Raw genomic sequence first — 18,783 nt, forward strand, 5'->3', positions numbered from 1 at the left:
TGTCTCACTGTTGTCCTTTTTAAAATGACTCTTTTCTATTGTGTTTGTAAATGTTTTTTGGGTTTTTTAGAATTCTTTAGGATTAAGTTATTTAGTATCCCATTAATTTTTAATTCTTTCTTTATAAACCCTTTACTTAATACAATATTTATTACATTATTATAATAAGGATTTTTAAAAACTATTTTGGATTTTTTGCATATCGTTTTATGACCTAATGCACAGCCAACATTTGTAAAAGTGCTAAAATAACTAGGAAATATGTAAAATCCTTCACATCCTCATTTAATAGCTCCTACAGGCCTATCATATCTAGCTTTTCTAAAGTTCTATTCAGATCCTTACCTTCTTTCTTGTGCAAATTTTCCTTGATTTATCTAGATCTGAAAGGGACACATTGAGGTCCCCCAGTATTATAAATTTACTATTTCTTCCTGAATTTTTGGTTGACTTTTAATTATTTAGATTTTATGCCATCAGGTTTAGAAAAAAATATATATATATATATGATGTATGAATATTGGTTTACTATCTTTATAACCATAAGCCTAAAATAGTTCTCCTACTTATCTTTTTTTGCCATGTCTATTTTTATTCTTGTCTTGTTCAAAATCATAGTTGTTTATCTAATAATGTTCACCTGTAACATAAAAGGATTTCCTAGTTGGAACTCAAATATGAAGAGCTAATATTTTCATGTGGGAAATATTCCTGGCACTTCTTAAGAAATGTCTATGTTTCTAAAGAAGATCCAACTCACTTCCAGTTGATCAATGATGGACAGAAACAACTACACCCAGAGAAGGAACACTGGGAAGTGAATGTAAATTGTTAGCACTACTGTCTATCTGCCCAGGTTACTTATACCTTCGGAATCTAATACTTAACGTGCAACAAGAAAATTGGATTTACACACGTATATTGTATCTAGGTTATACTGTAACACATGTAAAATGTATGGGATTGCCTGTCATCGGGGGGAGGGAGTAGGGGGAGGGAGGGGATAATTTGGAAAAATGAATACAAGGGATAATATTATAAAAAAATTACTCATGCATATATACTGTCAAAAAATTATAAATAAATAAAATTTTAAAAAACTAAAAAAAGAAAATAAAATAATTAAAAAAAAGAAAGAAAAAGAAATGTCTATGTTTCTAAAACCCAAATCTTGAAAAAAATTACTCAAGAGGCCGGGGGTAGGGAAACTACTATAATATGGGCAGATTTAAAGATTAATAATTATTATAGAGATATTACAGATTTAAAGAAACACACCATTGTTAAATTCAAAGCAAGAGCAGGAAAAGCAGAGTCAAAAGTTTCCCATTTCCAGGCACTAGAAAAGGAACATGGGAGACAGGCACAAGCAGAATCTAATCAGTCAATCTTGTCTGTAACTGTTAACATGTTCATGGTCTGCTGATAACAGTCATCTTTGCAAATACAATAAATATTAATAAGTTTACATGCATAGTATATTTATACTAGTTCTATGAGAAGCGTTCTAAGAAATGACAAGTTTTGGGAACCAAGTTGGGTTTTTAATGGACAACTCTGACAGGTGATTTTAATCTTGGGAAGCAACCTGACTGGAATGTTGACTACTGCCCGATGATGTCTGCTGACATTTTCTAGCGTTTGAATATTCACTATAGGCTACGTTCTTTATAAATGCTACAAAGGGCTTCCTATTTATGAAACAAAACATTTTAGTTACGCATGTGAAGGAGCAAAGACTATGAAGGAGGTTGGAAGTATTTTAAGAAAGATTAAAGGAATCCATAGCAGACATCTGGCAAATTGCTATCACAATATATTGGTTCATAATATAAATGTGCCCTACGTTTGTTACGATTACATATATTTTCAACAGAAAACCTCTGAAATGTTTAGTGCAGCCCTATCACCGAAAGATTATTCACTGTTTCTCAGGATGATCGCTCATTATTATTTCCAACATGTAAATAAAAGGTGATGGAAAATATTACAAAATGTTAAAGAATTACATGCTTGGGAAGTTCGTGTTTCATTTTTAATTCTCAAAAAGGAGCCTCTGCCATGAATTCAAAGCTCCAGTGAGGGAACTTCAAGGTCAGTGACAGGAGGTTACATTTATCCTGGAGACAAAGGGGAGCTGGGGCATTTCTTGGGAGAGGAGGGATGTGGTCAGATCGGGCGCTAGGAAGATTATTTTGGCAGCTGTGAGGAAGCTGGATTAGGCGGCTGGCTGGATGGGGGGCGGGGGGGGGGGGGGAGAGGGGACAATGTCCAGGAGGGCTCAGGGGTCGCAAATCTGGAGCCTGGAAGGATGAAGAGCTGGAATTAAGGGGAATGATAAGAGCTGGTCAGAAGGACAGTGAAGTTCTCTGCAGGGAGACCCGGCCGCGGCATTTCTCTAGCGTCTGCAAATCGGGTACAAGGAGTGGAACAGACCCTGCTCACGAGGAGCTGACATCCTGAAGGAGAGACAAAAATAGACCCACAAATATCAGGCCCACACCCCCCAGCTTCACGCTGAGCCGCCACTTCCAGGAGAGAGGCTCAGTGAGGAGCCCCAAAGGCCCGGAGGCGGGAGATGAGGGGCCGGGGAGGGGGCGAGGAGGGCTGATGGACGCTGGAAGAGGACCCAGGACAGAGGCCTCCCGACGGTGAGGTGCCCAGGCCCGCCCCGAGGCGGGCACAGCGTCCAGGGTGACTTCGATATGGTGACCTTACAGGGCGAAGGAATTTTGTTAGGGCGGAGGTGGAGGGGGGGATAATAGCTATGGAGTTTAAGACGTGTACTGGACGTCCAGTTGGAGATTTCTGAAAGGCCGCGGAGACCCGAGGGGATGGGCGGGTAGGGATCCTCAGCAGGAGCCCACAGGGAAATTCATGGGCCCTCAGGAGAGCTGGGGGAGCGGCCTGAGGGAGAAGCACCGAGGACCACCTGTGGCCAAAGGGCGTGGTCTGCGTGTCAGCAAGTCAGTGAGGAAGAGGAATGGGAGAACCCAAATGCTGGCATCTGGAAGAGCCCGCGGGCATTCTGGAGAGACCCTTAGCTCTAGTGGGCGCAGCCCGTGTAGCCCACAGTCACCCTAGAGGGCGCATCCCGAGGTCACCCTGGAGGGCGCAGCGTGAGGTCATTCTGGAGAGCCTGGTAGCTCTAGTGGGCACAGCCTGCGTAGCCCACAGTCACTCTGGAGGGCACAGCCTGAGTAGCCTGTGGTAGCTCTGGAGGGCGCCGGGGTAGCCCGCAGGAGGTGCTTGGAAGGTACTTAGTCGGCCCCCAAAGGGAGGAGAGAGGAGGGTCGTGGGGGGGCAGATGGATGGGGCTCAGACTATCTTGTGGGCGCAGAGACTGACCCTAAGCGAGAGGAGGGGCCTGCGGAAGGAGACAGGGGGAAGCTGTGCCTGGAAAGGAGGTCCGCACTGAACCCTCAGGGCCTTCCCCTGGGGACGGGTCCGAGAAGACATGGAGAAGTCACATTGAACAAGGGGGAGGCAGCGCGCAGGGCAGAACCGGGCCAGGGCAGAACCGGGCTGCGGAGGGCAGAGTGAGAGGCAGAGGGGCTGCCCGGACCACTCTGGAACCACGTTCTGAGGCGAAAGCAGAAGCCCGCGGATAAAGGAGAGCCGCTTCCTCCGGAAGCCGGCCTGATTGCCCAAACCCAGGAAGCGCTTGCTATGGGAATGTGTGTGTTGTATTCCCGCTACCAGAAGCGCCCGGGCCCCAGCACCGGGTAAAAGGGCTGGTCACGCTTGGGGGTGAGTGGAAGGCTCCCGAGGGGGCGGGGAGAAGGGAGGGTCACTGCCCTTCACCCCACTCTGAACCCAGTAACAGGCAGGGGCTGCGGAGTTTCAGGGGCGCTGCCAGCACCGGCAGGGTCCAGCCAGGGCCCGGCAGGCGGGCACCCCTCTGCCCCAGGACTGGGGTGGTGGGAGAGCCGGCCCCCTGCCTGGGGGGCAGCCAGCCTGGATATGCCCCTCCTCGTTACCCTCGAGCCTCCCTGAGCCCTGGGCCGGACTGGGAGGAAAGGCGGAGATGACAGGAGACCCAGACCCTGCTCCCAAATGACCACAGGGACCAAAGGGTGCAGTCTGTTTTGGAGGGGCAGGGGGCAGCTCGGAGCGCTGGCCTTCGAGTCCCCAATAGCCTTGTGCACAGAGAAGGGAAGGAGGAGAGGCAGGTCTTGAATCCAGGACTTTCTGCTGCCATGGCCAGGGCCCTTCCCACTGCTCCACACTGCCCGCTGAGACGGGTCTGGGAAGCCGAAAGCTCGGCTGGGCTGAGACACACTTCGAGGCCGGGTCACTTCAGAGAAACTCGCTCGTTTTTCCGTCTCCGGAGGTGAGCCCGCTCCACAGAGCCAGGCTGGGAGAAAATCCAACTTCGGAACAACATAAATCAGCCTGTGGTTTACTTAATGCGGGACAATCTCTTCGCTCAAAAATCCCCCAAGTCCTGGCCAGGGCTCAGGCGCCAGAAGTCTCCGCCAGGCTCTTCTCCGCCCTCCGGCACTCCATCACCGGCATCAAGGTGGCCCCCTCTGCCTCCGTTTCCTCAGCTGTAAAATGGGGATAATCACAGCGCTGGCCTCCCGTGGAAACCTTGGCCGTGTCTTAAAGCCCTGTATACGGCATTATTATTACTCTCATGTGGCCCTGATGCAAGGATTAGGACAGCGACAGGCAGTAATGCCGGGGCCCAGCCAAGGAGCCGAGGGTCCGGAGGAGGCGTTTCGGGGTGTCCCCTGCTCCCCAGGAAGGCCTTCAGCACAGCCCCGCTCCCCGGGAGGACAGAGGAATGGGCGCAATCTAACGGGAGCAGAAGAGGCCCCGGAGGAGGGTGGGGGAGCGAGGGAACGGGCAGGCCGTTGGAGTGGCGCCTTCCCGGCCTTTCTGGGTCTTTTTTCCCGGTGTTTTCTTTCCCGACGACACTTCACGGCTGCCCCACGGCACCTTTAGGAGGGAGGCCCAGAGGAAGGATGGCTGGAGAGAACTGGGAATCCAGAAGTTTCTTTAAGGTTGAGAATCGTTTTGACATAAAAATGATATTCCCCCTCTCCAAACAGAAGCCAGAGGGTCCAAGTGGCAGGCAGGCAGGCCCCCCAGGGCAATGTCTGCCCGCAGCCCAGCTGGATGGGCAGGGGCCACTGCCTGGGGTGGGAGGGAGGGAGGGGCAGGCCGGGGGCTGCAGCCCGGCCCCCCCACCTCCCATCCCCAACCCCGACTTCTGGTCCTCTGTATGGAAAACAAAACGGCCCCTCAACTGTCCCAGAGCGGGGGGCCTCGGGACGATCCGCTCCCCAGGCTCGGTGGCGGACCATGGACACAAACCATCTCCCACGGCGGCCATGAAAGGCCGAGGGCCCCCCAGAGGCTCTGGGGCCCACAAGAATGCAGGGATTAGCTCCAGGGAGATGGCCTTGGAATGCAGATGTCTGGTCGGGGGCACCGGGTGAGCCGGACAAGGGGGGGAGGAGGAGCAGCCCCTGAGAGGACTCCGGGTCCCCCAGTGAGCACAGACTCCCCTCAGACACAAATGGGCACGCAACCCACACCTCGGGAGGCCCGCGGGAAGCCGGGGCGGCCCAAAGGCCCCCGACGTCCTTCTCCGGCTCGCCCCCTTGGCAGGACTGGAAGTGGCCTCCCACTGGGCCTCTCTCATCTTTCCTGGGTGTAAAATACAGACAGGGTGAGGCTCCTTCAGGCCTTCCTGGGGTCCCTTCCAGAAAGGGGGAGGGGCGGCACCCGCAGAAGAGCACCCGCCTTAACAGTGAGAAGCCAGAGGAAACGCACAGCCAGTGGCTCCCCCCAAAAGGCGAGAGAAATTAAAGGGGTCGGCTGAAAATAAGGAGCAAGCTCCCCGGGAAGGCGAGAGAGAACACTGGGAACCCCGCGCCCCCCAGGACAGGGTGCATGAGCTGGGGGGCTCCTTCCCGGGGAGCAATGGAGTGAGGTTTTCTCCTGAGACCTCCCTGGGGGGCAGGAGGGCTTGCCGGGGGATTGAGGGTGGGGCTGGGGGCCCTTCATGTCGGTCAGCCAGGCCCCCGCCGACCCCCCCCTTCCCACCACATTCCGGTTCCTTGATGATCACTTGCAGCTGACCCCTCCTCTTCCTGGACCTGGAAGCCCCCCCCCCACCCTCCCCCAGCCCCAAGCTATGGCCAGGAGAAGCCATCTGAGAAGGCCGCCTCTCTCCAGAGACATCCTCTGGGCAGCCCCTGCCTCCCTGCCAGCTCCGTGGCCTCCCTGCTGCTGCCCCAGCTCCCGCCACGGACCCGCAGGGGACTCCTGGGCTCCCACGCTAAAAACCTCTGCTGGAGCGCCCCGAGTCGCTGTGAGGGCGTCATGGAGACGCAGAGGGCAGGGACCTGGCGCCCGGCCCCTGCTCTGCGTGGAGAAGCACAAGGTCCCCCAGACTCCCGGGAGGTTACGGGGAGATTCAGGGAGTCCCAGGCCTGGGACGGAAATAAAGCCTTTGGGGTCACCTCTCACGGGAGGTTTCCTTCCATTGCGGACATGGGCAACGAGGCGTGGTCCTGAGCTTCTAAGGCGGGAGCTGCCTCTCGCACTCAGCACCCCCACGGCCGTGAGGGAGCCCGCGGAAAGGCTGCAGGAAGGGGGCGGGCGGCCGGACAGGAGGACGCCCCTCGGGCAGGGACGGGGAACAGCCCCCCAGAAGCGCTTCTCCACCCAGGCAGGGCAGCCAATGCTCAGAAAGCCCCCTCCCGTGAGCCTCCGCTTCCTCCCTTGTCAATAAGTGGTTGTTAAGCACCTGCAGGGGCAGGGACAGCCCAGACACCAAGGTCTGCCTCCAGCCGCCTCCCTGACCCCCCCAAGCGACAATGCCCCTCCCCCGCCCCAGCTCCCTGACCCTCCGGCCCTCTGCTCACCCCCGGGCGCTGGGGGGGGGGGGGGGCTGATGACAACTGGCTTCTCAGACTGGCCGAGGGGCACAGGCAGCGGCCCGGAGGGTCACGGGCTCCCGAACCTTGCCGGTGAAGCTCTCTGGGGGCGCCGGCGGGTGACGGGGTGACGCTTCCCCAGGCGCTAGGGCTCCCCCGTCAAGCCCTGTACTTTAAACCCAGCCGCTTTTCCGCGTGGGGGGACACGACGTGAGCCTCTCCACGCTGGGGAAACTGGGAGCCACAAGGCGGAGGCTGCCTGAGCGCGAGCCAAAATGGGAAGGACACCAGGACCGAGGCTCCCGCGGCGGAGCAGGAGCCCCCCCGGACGCTTGCCGCCAACTGTGGGACCCTGGGCCAGTCACTTAATGCCGGCGGCGCAAAGACCCCGCCCCCGCACAAGGAGGCGGACGAGGCACCCCACCGCCGGGTCCGGGAAGTCTCACGCACGAGGAACGAACAGGCCCCCCCCCCCCCCATGGCCAATGGAGGCTTCCCCCAGGGGCCGAGCAAAGGCAGAGAAGCTTCGTCCCCGGTTCTTTTTGTCTGGAGGGCGGCGAGCGCCCTTGGAGGAGGATCACGTGACAGACTTGGGCTCAGGGAGGCGGAGGCTGGGACTGCGCCCCCCCCCCAGGTGTGCAAGGGCAGGGAGCCGGGGGCGGGGGACACCCAGAGGAGGGAGGCCGCGGCTGAGCCACGGAGGGCTCGGTCCACTGGGTCTGAAAGCACGTCCGGCGGCGGCGCTTCAGAACCCTGGACAGCTCCGAGGAAGCCTCGGAGGAGCGCTCTGTCACCTGCTCCCAGAAGCGCCCCCCCCTCCCCACGCAGGGGGGACCCGCAGCTGTGCCGTGGGCGGGGCCTCGGGCGGGGGCCCTCAGTACCTGCGTTTGTGCCTGGGAGCGCAGCCCCGCGGCGCCGGCAGCCAATGAGAAGCGCAGCCGCGGGGCCAATCCCCGCGCCGAGCTCCGCCTCCGCTCCACAAATAGCCCTCGGCCCCCCGGCAGCTCTCCCACCTCCCAATCCGAGCTAATAATAAGCTGCCCTCCCCAGCAGGGCTCCGGGTGCGCGGCCGCAGCGCCTGTGACTCCGCCAGGGTCACCCGGCCAGGGCGTGCGGGGACACAGCACCCGGGACCCGCGGGTCCCCATAAAGCTGGGCCCTCCTCCCTCCCCGAGCTGCTTCATCGGGGCCTGTTCTCCTTGGGCAAACTGTCCTCTCCCCGAGACGGCCTCCCAGAGTGCTGTGCCCCCAAACAATCCATACTGCTCACTCGTGCCCCCTCGGACGCTTCACCTGGCAGCCCGAGATGAAAGAGCGGGCGAGCCCCGAAGCTCTGTCTGTCACCTCGCCCAGTTCCGGCTCTGCCCATGGCGGCTTCAGCGGGACCGGCCGCGGCCCGGGGAGCCTCCTGCGCCAGAGGCCCAGGCTCGGGCCTCCCAGAAAGAGGCTGATGCAGACAGAAAGGGAAATCAGGCCTGCCCCCCCTCGGTGGGCCCTCGGAAGCGAAAAGAATCGGCAGAAACCGCTCAGATCCAAAGCCACCTCCAGGAGGTCGGAGTCCTGCACACGGGGGGCCCCTGCATCCTCAGAAACGGTTCTCTGCCCCCCCTTTCAATCCAGCCCTGGGAACCCACGCCCACGGTCCAGACCACAAGTCACTTCTCTGCACTCAGGCCTTCCCAGGAATCCTCCAAAAAGGGTCCCCGAGCACCAGAGGCCCCCTTGGAGGGCTCTGGAAGTCCCGGGAAGCAGCTAGGTCCCGGACGGGCCCTGCCCTCTCTCACTCCCCACATGCCCGGGGGCTTTGCCAAGCTCCCATCCCCAGGATGATGCCTGCCTCACACCTCTGCTAGTGGAGACGGACTAGGCCAGGATCATCATGGTTCTAGGTCCCTAGTCCATTGGGTTCTAGGGCTGTGCTGAGTACTAGTTCTGCTGAGTTCTAGGTCTGTGCTGAGACAGAATAGAAGACGAGCAGCTGGACTGTGATGCGTTCTGGGCTATCCAGCTCCCAGGCTCTGGGGAGGATTCCTTTGGGGTTCCAGTCAAGGTGCCGGCCAGGACAGCAGCACGCCTTCTTCCCATGTCAAAGGACAGTCAGACGAAGCTACTTCTTGGACGATGTTGGCCCCCACAAAAGAGACAAAGTCAGGTCTGGACGGTTCCAGCATTCCCCGACCCCAACAAGTACAGAGTCCGTGCTCTCGGGACGGCGCCCGCTGCAGAAATCCGCTAGCCAGACCTCTCTCTGGCCTCATCCTTTCATGCAAGTGCAGCCTCAAGAATCATGGAAATCCTCCAAAACACGGCAGAGGGAGGAGGACGAGAGAGGAAGCGGGCAAGGCGGCCGTGATCCTTTAGGGGCCAGACATTCACCTGCAGCTTCAAGCCCTTTCCCCGGGTGATCCCTTCTGGCTCCAAGGGGCCCCAAGGTCACAGGCCCCGGAGGGGACAGAGGCAGGATGGGCATCTGGGCCTTCCTGCCCAGATCTGCTGACATCCTCTAGCCCCCATCTGCCCAGAAGCTCAGCCTTAGGAGGGACTTGGGAGCTACCTGCTCTAACTTAGGCCAGAAGGAAATGCTTCAGGGTTCTAAGGGGGGAAGAGTCCGTTAACCATCCCGCTGTCCTCCTTAACCTTGGACTCTCGGAACTGATTAAGGGAACTTTGTGACCCAAGGGCGAGAGTCCCCTCTATCTGATGAATTCTATCGCTTTAGATGCGACCTCGCAGCCTGCCGAGACCTGCCGTCACTGGCACGGCTTTGCTGTAGTGGCAGATCGGACAGAAACACGGAAATGTACAGGCCGGGAGGAGATCCCGCGGCCCCTCGCCAGAGCCCTCCAGCCTCCTACCCAGGAGACACAGAGCCGTCAAGGAGGACACTTCAGGGTCCGGCATTCGGTCACTTCAAAGCCATCCAGCCGCCCGCTCGCCCCGCCTCAGCTTCTCCATCGGAAGAGCAGGGGAGACACTAGCGGACGCTTTGTCCAGGAGCGGTCGCATCTGCAGAACGCCAGCCCGGGGAACACCACGGGGGAGCAGCAGCCCAGCTCCCGCAGACCCAGAACAGAGGGTTCCCAACACTCCTTGGTGCTGTCCTATGAGTCAGCTTCGAACGGAGTTTTGGAATGGAAATGACACTGGGAGATTTGCTCGGTGCCCTAGGAGACCTTGCCATCTACCCTGCAGCTGAAGCCCCGATGAACGGGAGCTGGCAGAGAGCCGGGCAGCCTTGCTTTTCTGTCACGTCATCCCTGACTGCCTCAGGATTTGCACAACCTAAGTAAGAATGCCTTTTTCTGTATCAGCTAAAACCCAGGCAGACCGTCCACACCGTTCCTCTGAGTGTCCAGGGATCCAACATGCAAAGGAAGGAGCTGAGGCTGGCAGGGCCTGCTCTCTGAGAAGCCACGATGGCCCTTTGGGACCACAGCATCCTCCTGCAGGCGTTCACTTAACCAGCTCTTTAATCATGTCTCCAGACTCTGCCAGAAATCCAAGGCGAGCCCCTTGGCCCACAGCTGGCTCTCTGGGGCACCTCCCGCCTGCCCCTCCCCGGCCCAAGCCTTCTGCTCTCCCACCTCGCAGCCCCACGGCTAGACTCCCCGAGGAGGCTCGGCTTCCCTCCAGCAGCGCGTGCCCTCCCAGCCAGGTTTCAGGCCAGCCGCCCTCTCCTTGACAGAGGAGTAGAGACAAAGCCAAGAGCTGGGCAGCTCTGGCGCTGCAGGACAGGGACGGACCACTTCCTGGGGTCACTTCCTGGTGCTGCAGCCCCCGAGCTGGCTGTGTGGGCCCCCGTGCTAACCAGTGGGCCGCCAGGGCCTCCCAGGGGCCCTCGGAACCGTGTGCGTGCACCGTGGTCCAAGCCATGGGAGCTGGCTCCCTGTTTCCCCCCATGACTGCCCGTTTCCTCTCTCAGCTCTGGAAGCTTTCCATCCCCACAGAATCCTCCCCCCTTTCTCTACGGCAGACCATCCCCGACTTTCTTCTGTCCCTCGACCTCACAACTCCAATGTGGCCATTTCTCACAGTTTCCCATCCTTTCCACCCCAAACACCAGATCCTTGGGATCTATTCAGTACCCCTTAGTGACTGAGGAATGAAATCACTACTGAGGCAAGACAAGAGTCACTGGCTGCTTGGCTTTTAGCCCCTCCTGCACGTCCGGTCCCTGGCTGTGGACTTGCCCCACGTCCCCATCTAGTGCCTCCTTCTGTCCAGGTGGTCTGTAGCACAGATTGAGGATGTATGACTTTTTCTGCCACCTACATGCTTCCCACAATGCTCTGAAACGGGCCCCTGCCTCCAGTCCTCCCAGGAACCTCTGAAGCTGCCCTTCCCTAAACCTTCGCTCCCCACTTCCTATTTCAAGGCCATTTTCCAGTCAGGAGTCTCATTTCATCAAGCCTGGGGATGACACCGAGGGGAAGCCTGCATCTGGGCCCAAGAATCTCAGGTTCCGTGGCTCCTGAAGCAGCCTGGTGCACCTGGCCATGGACCCTGGGGGCTGGGGGCTGGCCCAGCCTCTCCCCAGCTCTGTCTCAACTTCCCTCTTCCTAAAAGGAAGCCGCATTCCATTACAGACTCTAGCTTCTGCAAGAAGTAGCAAATGACAAGATGCAGGCGGGAGAAAGGGGGAAGAGGGAAACTGCAAAGGGACTCCTAGAAATGATCACAGCCGCAGAAAGCCCGAAGGACGCGGGAGGGAAGCGAGGGGCCGGGAAGCCTGAAGGACGCTGGGATCGATCTGTGCCTTTAAACAAACGGAGACCCGCCTGCAGCCTCTGCTGCTTCTGCACAATCAATTGTACTTAAATCTGAAAGTTTTGTTCAGCACAGACTAAAAATAAAGCCAGTGCGGAGGGCAGGGAGCCTGCGGGCACCCTGTGGCTCGAGCAGGGCCGAGAGATCCCGAGCTCAGCAGCAGAGCCCCTCGGGCCCCCCAACACCTGACCCGAACCTCCCCTTCCTGCCTGCCTGCCAATTACTTCTCCATTCAAACCCAATCCACTCCAAAGCTGGGCCCACCTCAGGGCTCCCTCCCGTGGGCCTCAGTCCTCCCCCAAACCCTATGTGCCCAAGGCCCACCCGGGCCCACTTAGGACGTCACCACCTTCCATGACGCTCTGGGCTGGGACGCCGTCTATGCCATCTGAAAAGGCCGCTGAGCCCCACCCACGGGCGAGCCCGGGCCATCCTGGGCGAGCGCCCACTCCCGTTGCCGAGGCGTGTGGCTGAGAAGAACAGGGGAGAACACACACACGCACATGCACAAGTGTGTGCCTGGAGCACTCAGTGAGGGAGGAAGGAAGAGCACAAGGGATTTTTCCTGCCAAAGCCCCCTGAGGAGGGAGCCCCCTGGGGAGGGAGCCCTTCGTCCAACCTCCCATCACCCTCACCCTGGCCTCCAGGACCCCCGCTGGCCCAGGCCCCTCAGCCAGGAAGCGCTCCAGGCCCATTCCCATGCCGGCCCTGGCCCAGAAGACCGGGGGGCTCCCGCTGCCATTATTGAGCACTGGGGTGGTAGTCGGAGCTCCCCATCTACAAAACAGGAGCAGCCCCAGTGTGAGGTCTGCCTTCCAGGGCCACACCCCAAAGTGGGAATCTTCCTCCTCAAGCTTTCACAGACAACTCGCAGCTCACAGATGGGGAAACGGGACCTGGGAGCCCAGTCACCTGGGAAAGCCGACAGACCCTCCCCCCCCACAGGAAGGCTGGGCTCAGAGCTGGGGAGGCTAGAGAGGCCGCCAGGCCCAGAGGAGGCCGGGGAGGCCGCCGGCTCCCTGAGTGTCCATCTCGTGGCCAGTCCAGATGGGGGATCTGTGCCCACAGAAGCCCTCTCGCTCACTGACAGATGTGGGGAGGCTTCTAGCCTTCCAGGAGATGGACCGTAAACTCCTGGAGGGTGGAATTCCTTAGTCTCCCCAGTGCGGGAGGGGTGGGATGGGGTGAGGGTGGTACACAGTCAGCGATTAATAAATGTTTGCAGAATTGAATTGAATTCCTTTGCGGGGCAGCGGAATGGAGTCGGATCAACCGGCCCGGGTTCAGATCCTCCTGCCACGTCGCTCATTTCTCAGCAGCGGCACACGCTCAGGGATTGCGCCAAGCCAGATTCTGATCCTGGACCACAGAGGGGAGAGCAGGGGCCGGGTCTCCTCCTCCGGCTCCCCTTCCCCAAATGGGTGAATTCACAGATTTCAAAGACGGAGAGACAGCCCCGTTAGTCTGAGACAGCACTCTGTGCAGTGACGTGGCCACAGATGTGGAGGGTCTATCGGGAGGCAGGGTCGCGGTGGAGATCGCCCCAAAGGGAGCCAACATTTTGGGATTCTGACCTCGGAGATGTGTTCAAAACGGCCTTGCCCCTGGTCAGAGAGCAAGCTCACAAGCCTCCGAAAAGGAAGAGCTGCCCCAGTGTGTCCCCCGGAGCCAGCCCGAACCCGGGACAGAGCGGCGACCCTGGACGGCGCAGCCATCCTAAACCCCCCACAGACCCAGGACCTCGCACCAAAGCAAGAGCGCCCAGTCACCCAGAACTGCTGCCGACCCAAGCCGGCACTCCCAGAGCAGTCTGCCCTTGCAGACAGGGCTGGGGGGCTGCAGGGAGGAAGGGGCAAGGGGCACTAGGAGGCCCTCAACCATCTTTGCTCCCAGAAGGAGGCTCCTTTCACCGGTGTCCCAGAAGGAAGTGGGGGAGAGTTCCCTGGCAAGCAGGAGGACAGGAGGAAGCCGGGTGCCTCTTCCTCCAGAGAAGCCCTTGCTATGGGGAGTCTCTGGGGAAGGCCTAGGGAGGGAGTCCGAGACAACTGCTGGCTCTCTCCCCGTCAGTCCCAGGAGGCCCCGCCCCCCCAAGGGCAGCGCCCCCCCCCCCCCTCCGCCATGGCTCCAAACAGTGCCCAAGCCTAGGCGAGGAGGCGATGCTCTGCCAATCCCGGGGCACCCACCTCCACTTGAGTAAAGGAGCCGCCCCTCAGCCCAAGAAGCAATCATTAAACCCCGGGTGTGTGCAAAGCCCTGAGGACCACAAAAACTGCTGCTAATTCCCTTTGGCTGGTGCTTTCTGCCCTTAACTGAAATGTCACCGAGCGGCTCACTGTCACTCGGGACTACTCTGGCCAGCTCACCCTCTCCGGCCACGCCGGGCTTCCTCTGCCTTTTCTAGACCCGGGTCCTTCCAGCCCCGCTTTTGCCATTCCCTTCACACGGCCTCAACGTTCCCATCTGCACGATGGGTTGAGAAAATCCTGCAGACTGCAGACTCACCCCCCATGGGGGATCTTCCTGGTCACCAAAAACCCCCAGCGCCCCCGTATTTGCCTGATCCTGCCAGGGAGGCGGCTGCCGGGCCCAACAGGCAGGCGTCATTCCGCGTGTCCCCATATGGCTCCACATGCTCAGTGACCCGGGAGGGGAAGCGCCAGCTCCATGCCCGGGGCAGCCCTCGCCCTACTTTGGAACTTCAAATGTTCAACAGCAAATGAGCCCTGAGAGGCGGCGAGCCGATCACCTGACCAGAGGGGTGCTGACCCCCACCCAGCGGGCCTTGGCCCTGGCCTCCCAGCCTCCCTCCCAGCCAACCCCCCCCACTCCATGCAGGAGAAGGCGGCAAGGTGGTGCCTTGGGGTCCGCGGCCGGGATGAGGCGAAGTCCCAGCCTTTCCCCAGAGAGGAACTAGCTTACCCTGAGTCTGTCTCACCTTCCCCAACTGTAGAGCAGAGGCCATAATGGCCCCCCAGTGTGCTCAGGACTGCCGGGCCCTGGGCTCTCGCATGGCTGCCTTTCAGGCAACACCTAGCAGGAAGGAAGGAGCCCCCATTTAAGCTGGAGGGCAGGCCCTTCGTCCCCTGGGGCCTCCTCCTTAAGAAATGCCCCAAATCTGCCACTTCCCAGATCCTGTCTGAGCTGCCTCTTACAGGCCGGAGAGCGCCTGGGGACAGGAGGAGCCCCACCGCTGCGCCCTCCTGGACGTGGCTCACTGGGTGCCGGGGTGGGGGCTGCCTTAACCCCTGAGCTCAGGCCACTCTCCAAGGCCAGGGCCTGCCTCTGGAGGAGAACCCCTAGCTCTTGGGCCTGACTCCTAAGTCCTCAATTCAACAAGAAAAAAATGGGGAAACCTTGAAAGCACACAGAAGGAAAGAGCCCAAGGACAGTCTGGGCTCTTCCTCAAGGGCCCGGGACCAGGATCCCACAGCCGGCCCAGCCCCTGGAAGCAGACTCTTAGTCCGGGGCCAGAAGGTTTAATGTGGCAGCTTGTATCTGATACTGCAAAAGGGGAGAAGGGGGGAGCGCCCCGAACGATCCAGGGGCCACCCCGCAGGTGGGCAGCCAAGCCTCGGCACAAATGGGAAAAGACTGGAAAGGGGCCGGCTTCGGACGCTCGGCCTTTCCACTAACGGGAGCCGGCCGGCCTCCCTTCCCCGGCGTTCAGGGGGCAGCTTCGGCCAACCCGGGAGCCCGAGACCACGGGGCCCAGAGGCGGAGGCCGGAGGAACAGATGGCACGGCTAAGCTGGAGACGATCGGGGCGGCCCCTGTGCCAATCAGAGGCCGCCTCTGAGAGCACGGCGCCGGGCCCGGGATGCCCGGCCCAGCCCTTGCGGCTTGGCGTCCAACGCCGCTGTTCTGGCCCCGGAGCGGAGCACCGGCCCGAGCCGCCCAGGGCACAAGGGAGGCTCTCCCTTCCAGCTGTCTGTCTGACTGACCAGTCCTGCTCAAGAGGGCAAAGCGACTTCCCTGACAGCGAGGCTCGGGGAGCGGATCAAGGTCACACCGCCCCTGTGGGCAGTGCCGTTCTGAGCGGGCCCCGAGGTCACACTCGAGGGAACGGAGGCCCACCAATGGGAGCCCGAGGGACAAGACCCTCCGCTGCCCCAGGGTCTGCGGAGAAAATCTCTTCCCCCAGTGACCAGTCTCACAAAACCAGACCCCGCGTGGGGGGGGCTTTGCTGCGCTTGTCAGGCAGCCACGGTCTGTGTGCCCTCTATTCAGAAGCCAGCCAAGAATGGCAGGGCTGGGCCCCCTTTGGGAAGGGGGCCGAGGAGAACACAGCAGGTGGCAGAAGTCACTCAGGAGCCACGGGCAGCAACCTGGGCAAGAGCGGGGGTCTCTGGGAGAGGGGCCCGCCCCCGGGAACACAGCCGGCCCTCAGGAGGATCTCTCCAAACAGGCCTCTCTTGTGGGTCACTTCTGTCCAGGGGCGCCACTCAGGCCATCGGCGGGCATGGCTGGGCACCTCCCTCCCCTTCCACCAGGCTCCTGAAACGGGCAGAGACCTGCAGGGCACGGACCCGCGGGGGACCCCGCGCACTCACGCATGCAGAACGTTCAAAGGGAAAAGAGCCCAGTTTGAGAACGTAAGCAAGACCTCGCTTCTGGCGGGGGGAATAAATGCCACGGGGCACAGCCGCGCTCCCTTTAAAGGTTCTGTCAGTCAGGGAGCACCAGGAGCCACAGTCCTGGGGGAGGGGCTGGGGGGATGAGCCGGTCCCTGGGCCCGCAGCCCCCTCCGCCCGCTCAGATGGGCTGGGGCTCCAACGCCTTCTTCCAGCGGTTCTTGCACTCCCTGCCAGCCCAGCCGCATTTTTTCCCTTCATAAAAACCCAGCGGAACAGGACATTGCAAGGGAGCCCAACACGCCTCTTAAATCAGTCCAGCTCCGGGAGGCGGCGGGAGGGGGAGGACAGGCTTGTTTACTTTCCGCCCCCCAGGTACTAAGGTTCCCCCGAGGCGCCAAAAGCCGCGCTCAGGCCTTCTCTTTTTTCGCCCGCAGCAGATAGGGATCGAGGCCGCGGAGCCGATGAGGTGCTGGCCAAAGGAGCCCGATTTTCCTCTCGTAAGCTGGGGGGGGGGGCGCACTTTCCGTGCAATGTGAGGAAGACGCGGGCCATCTGAGAAGATCCGAGCATCTGCCAAATAGGTCGCGCTCGTCCCCGCCCCTCCCCCCAGAGGGCCCCGGGCAGGGAGGGCGCAGCCGCGCCCCCCCCCACTTCATCCCCAGCGCTGCCCACCAGGCCGGGCCAGGCCGCTGTCCTCAGCACTGCCCCCTCTCTGCGGAGGCCCCGGCTCCAGCCCGGCCGGCCAGCGCCCCCTGAAGCTCCCATCTGCGGGGCTGGCGGAGGAGCGCTCCTCCGCTTTCCCGACGGACCCCAGTCCCCGCCCCTGGCTCTCCGAGCCCCCAATCCCGACCTCGAGGAGACCCCGGCGTCCAGCCCCCCACCAGCGTCAGTCACCGTGGCCTCGCCTCCACCCCCGGCTGTGTGTACACCTGTCTGCCCGCATCCCCAAACTGCTCTTCCCGGGGCCTGGGGAGGGAGGAGGGAGGCAGGGAGGGAGGAGGGAAGGAAGGAGGAAGGAAGGAGGAAGGAAGGAGGAAGGAAGGGGGGAGAGAAGGAGGGATAGAGGGAGGAAGGAAGGAGGGAGAAAAGAAGGAAAGAGGGAAGGAAGGAGGAAGGGAGAGAAGGACAGAGGGAGAGAGGGAGGAGGGAAGAGGGAGGACAGGCGCTGGGTCCCTCTGAGTGCAGGGAAGGACAGAGAAGGAGGATGGACACAGGGAAGGAGGGAGGAGGGAAGAGGGAGGATAGGTGCTGGGGTCTCTCCTGGCAGAGGAAAAGAGGACGGACACAGGGACGGAGGGAGGACAGATGCCGGGGTCTCTTGGCAGAGGGAAGGAGGGAGGACGGAAGAGGGAGGACAGACGCCCGGTCTCTTGGCAGAGGGAAGGAGGACGTACACAGGGAGGGAGGAGGGCAGGAGCCGGGGTCCCTCCCAGCACCCCCTGGATGCCCAGGCCAGGGCTGGCATACGCTGGCACTCCCGCCCGAAGCTGTCAAAATGCAGCACTGCCGTGGGGGCGGGGAGCGCCTTTGTGCGCCTGGCAAAGGCGCGGGCGCCACACTGAGGGGGACAAGTTTGGGGTCCCGCTCTCTGGCCGGAATGGGGGTGGGGGGACAGCACCAGCACAGCCGGGGGCCGGGCTCGCTCCCCGGGGGTCCGCGGCGGCTGCTTCCGTGCCAACCTCGGCAGTGCCCACGGGCACCTTCGCAGTCCGAGCGCTGGGCAGGGACCCCCGGGCGCCTGAGGGCCCCACGCGGGGCGGACTGGGCGGAGGACCAGCGACCCGGGGGTCAGAGGAGCCCGGGGGCCGCTCCCCGCGCGGGCAGGTGCCCCCCCGGCACCCCCTCCCCCCGCGCCGGCCGGACCCCCGGGCCGGCGGCCACCCCGCGCCCACGCGCGCACACGCCCGCTGCAGACGTGCACACACGTCCCTGTCCAGCGCAGCGCGCACGCGGGGCCGCCCCGGGCTCCGGACACCGGGCACCGGGGATGGATGGGGGGGCCTCCGCGGAGCCCCTGCGTGGACACTCCGGGGCCGGACTCCGGCCCCCGCGGAGGGAGGAGGGAGCGAGGCCCCCCTCCGGCCCCAGATCCCCGAGCCCGCGAGCGCGCGTGGGTTCCCGTCACTCACCGTGCCCGGAGGCCGCGCGGCGCGGCCGCCATGAGCGCCGTCCCTTCGTGGCTCAGTCCGCGTGGAACCCGCGCTCCGAGCTGCTGCTGCTGCTGCCTCCGCTGCCGCCGCCGCCGCCGCCCGACTGGCCCTGGCCGGCCCCGCGCCCGCGCCCGCGCCCTCCGCCTGCCCGTGCCCGCGCCGCCGCCCCCGCCGCCCCGCCTCCTGGGGGCGGGGTCCTTACGTCACGGACGCGGGGACGCGCCCCGGGCTCCGCTCGCGCACGCGCACACATCTCCTTCTCCTTTCCCGACAGATCCAGGCCGCAGCGCCCGGCTGCCGCAGCTCCGGCCCCAGCGGGCGCGGCGCGAGGGCCGGGAGCTCCGGGGGCTGGCTCTGGCGGCCGGAGGCGGAGCGGGGGCGGGACGCTGAGCTCCTATTG

At 61.0% G+C, this 18,783-nt stretch overlaps 1 protein-coding gene across 1 annotated transcript in view; it reads right to left on the bottom strand.

The window, feature by feature from the left end:
* The window catches only part of ADARB1 (adenosine deaminase RNA specific B1), a 107,758-nt gene extending 89,267 nt beyond the window's left edge, over nucleotides 1-18,491 (bottom strand). The window contains exon 1 of the mRNA XM_074264527.1: nucleotides 18,363-18,491. The gene's annotated coding sequence lies outside the window, so the exon portion shown is untranslated. The remainder of the gene's footprint in view (nucleotides 1-18,362) is intronic.
* Between the last annotated feature and the right edge of the window lie 292 nt (nucleotides 18,492-18,783).

The sequence above is a fragment of the Sminthopsis crassicaudata genome, chromosome 4 (assembly GCF_048593235.1).
Source record: "Sminthopsis crassicaudata isolate SCR6 chromosome 4, ASM4859323v1, whole genome shotgun sequence".
NCBI lineage: Eukaryota > Metazoa > Chordata > Mammalia > Dasyuromorphia > Dasyuridae > Sminthopsis > Sminthopsis crassicaudata.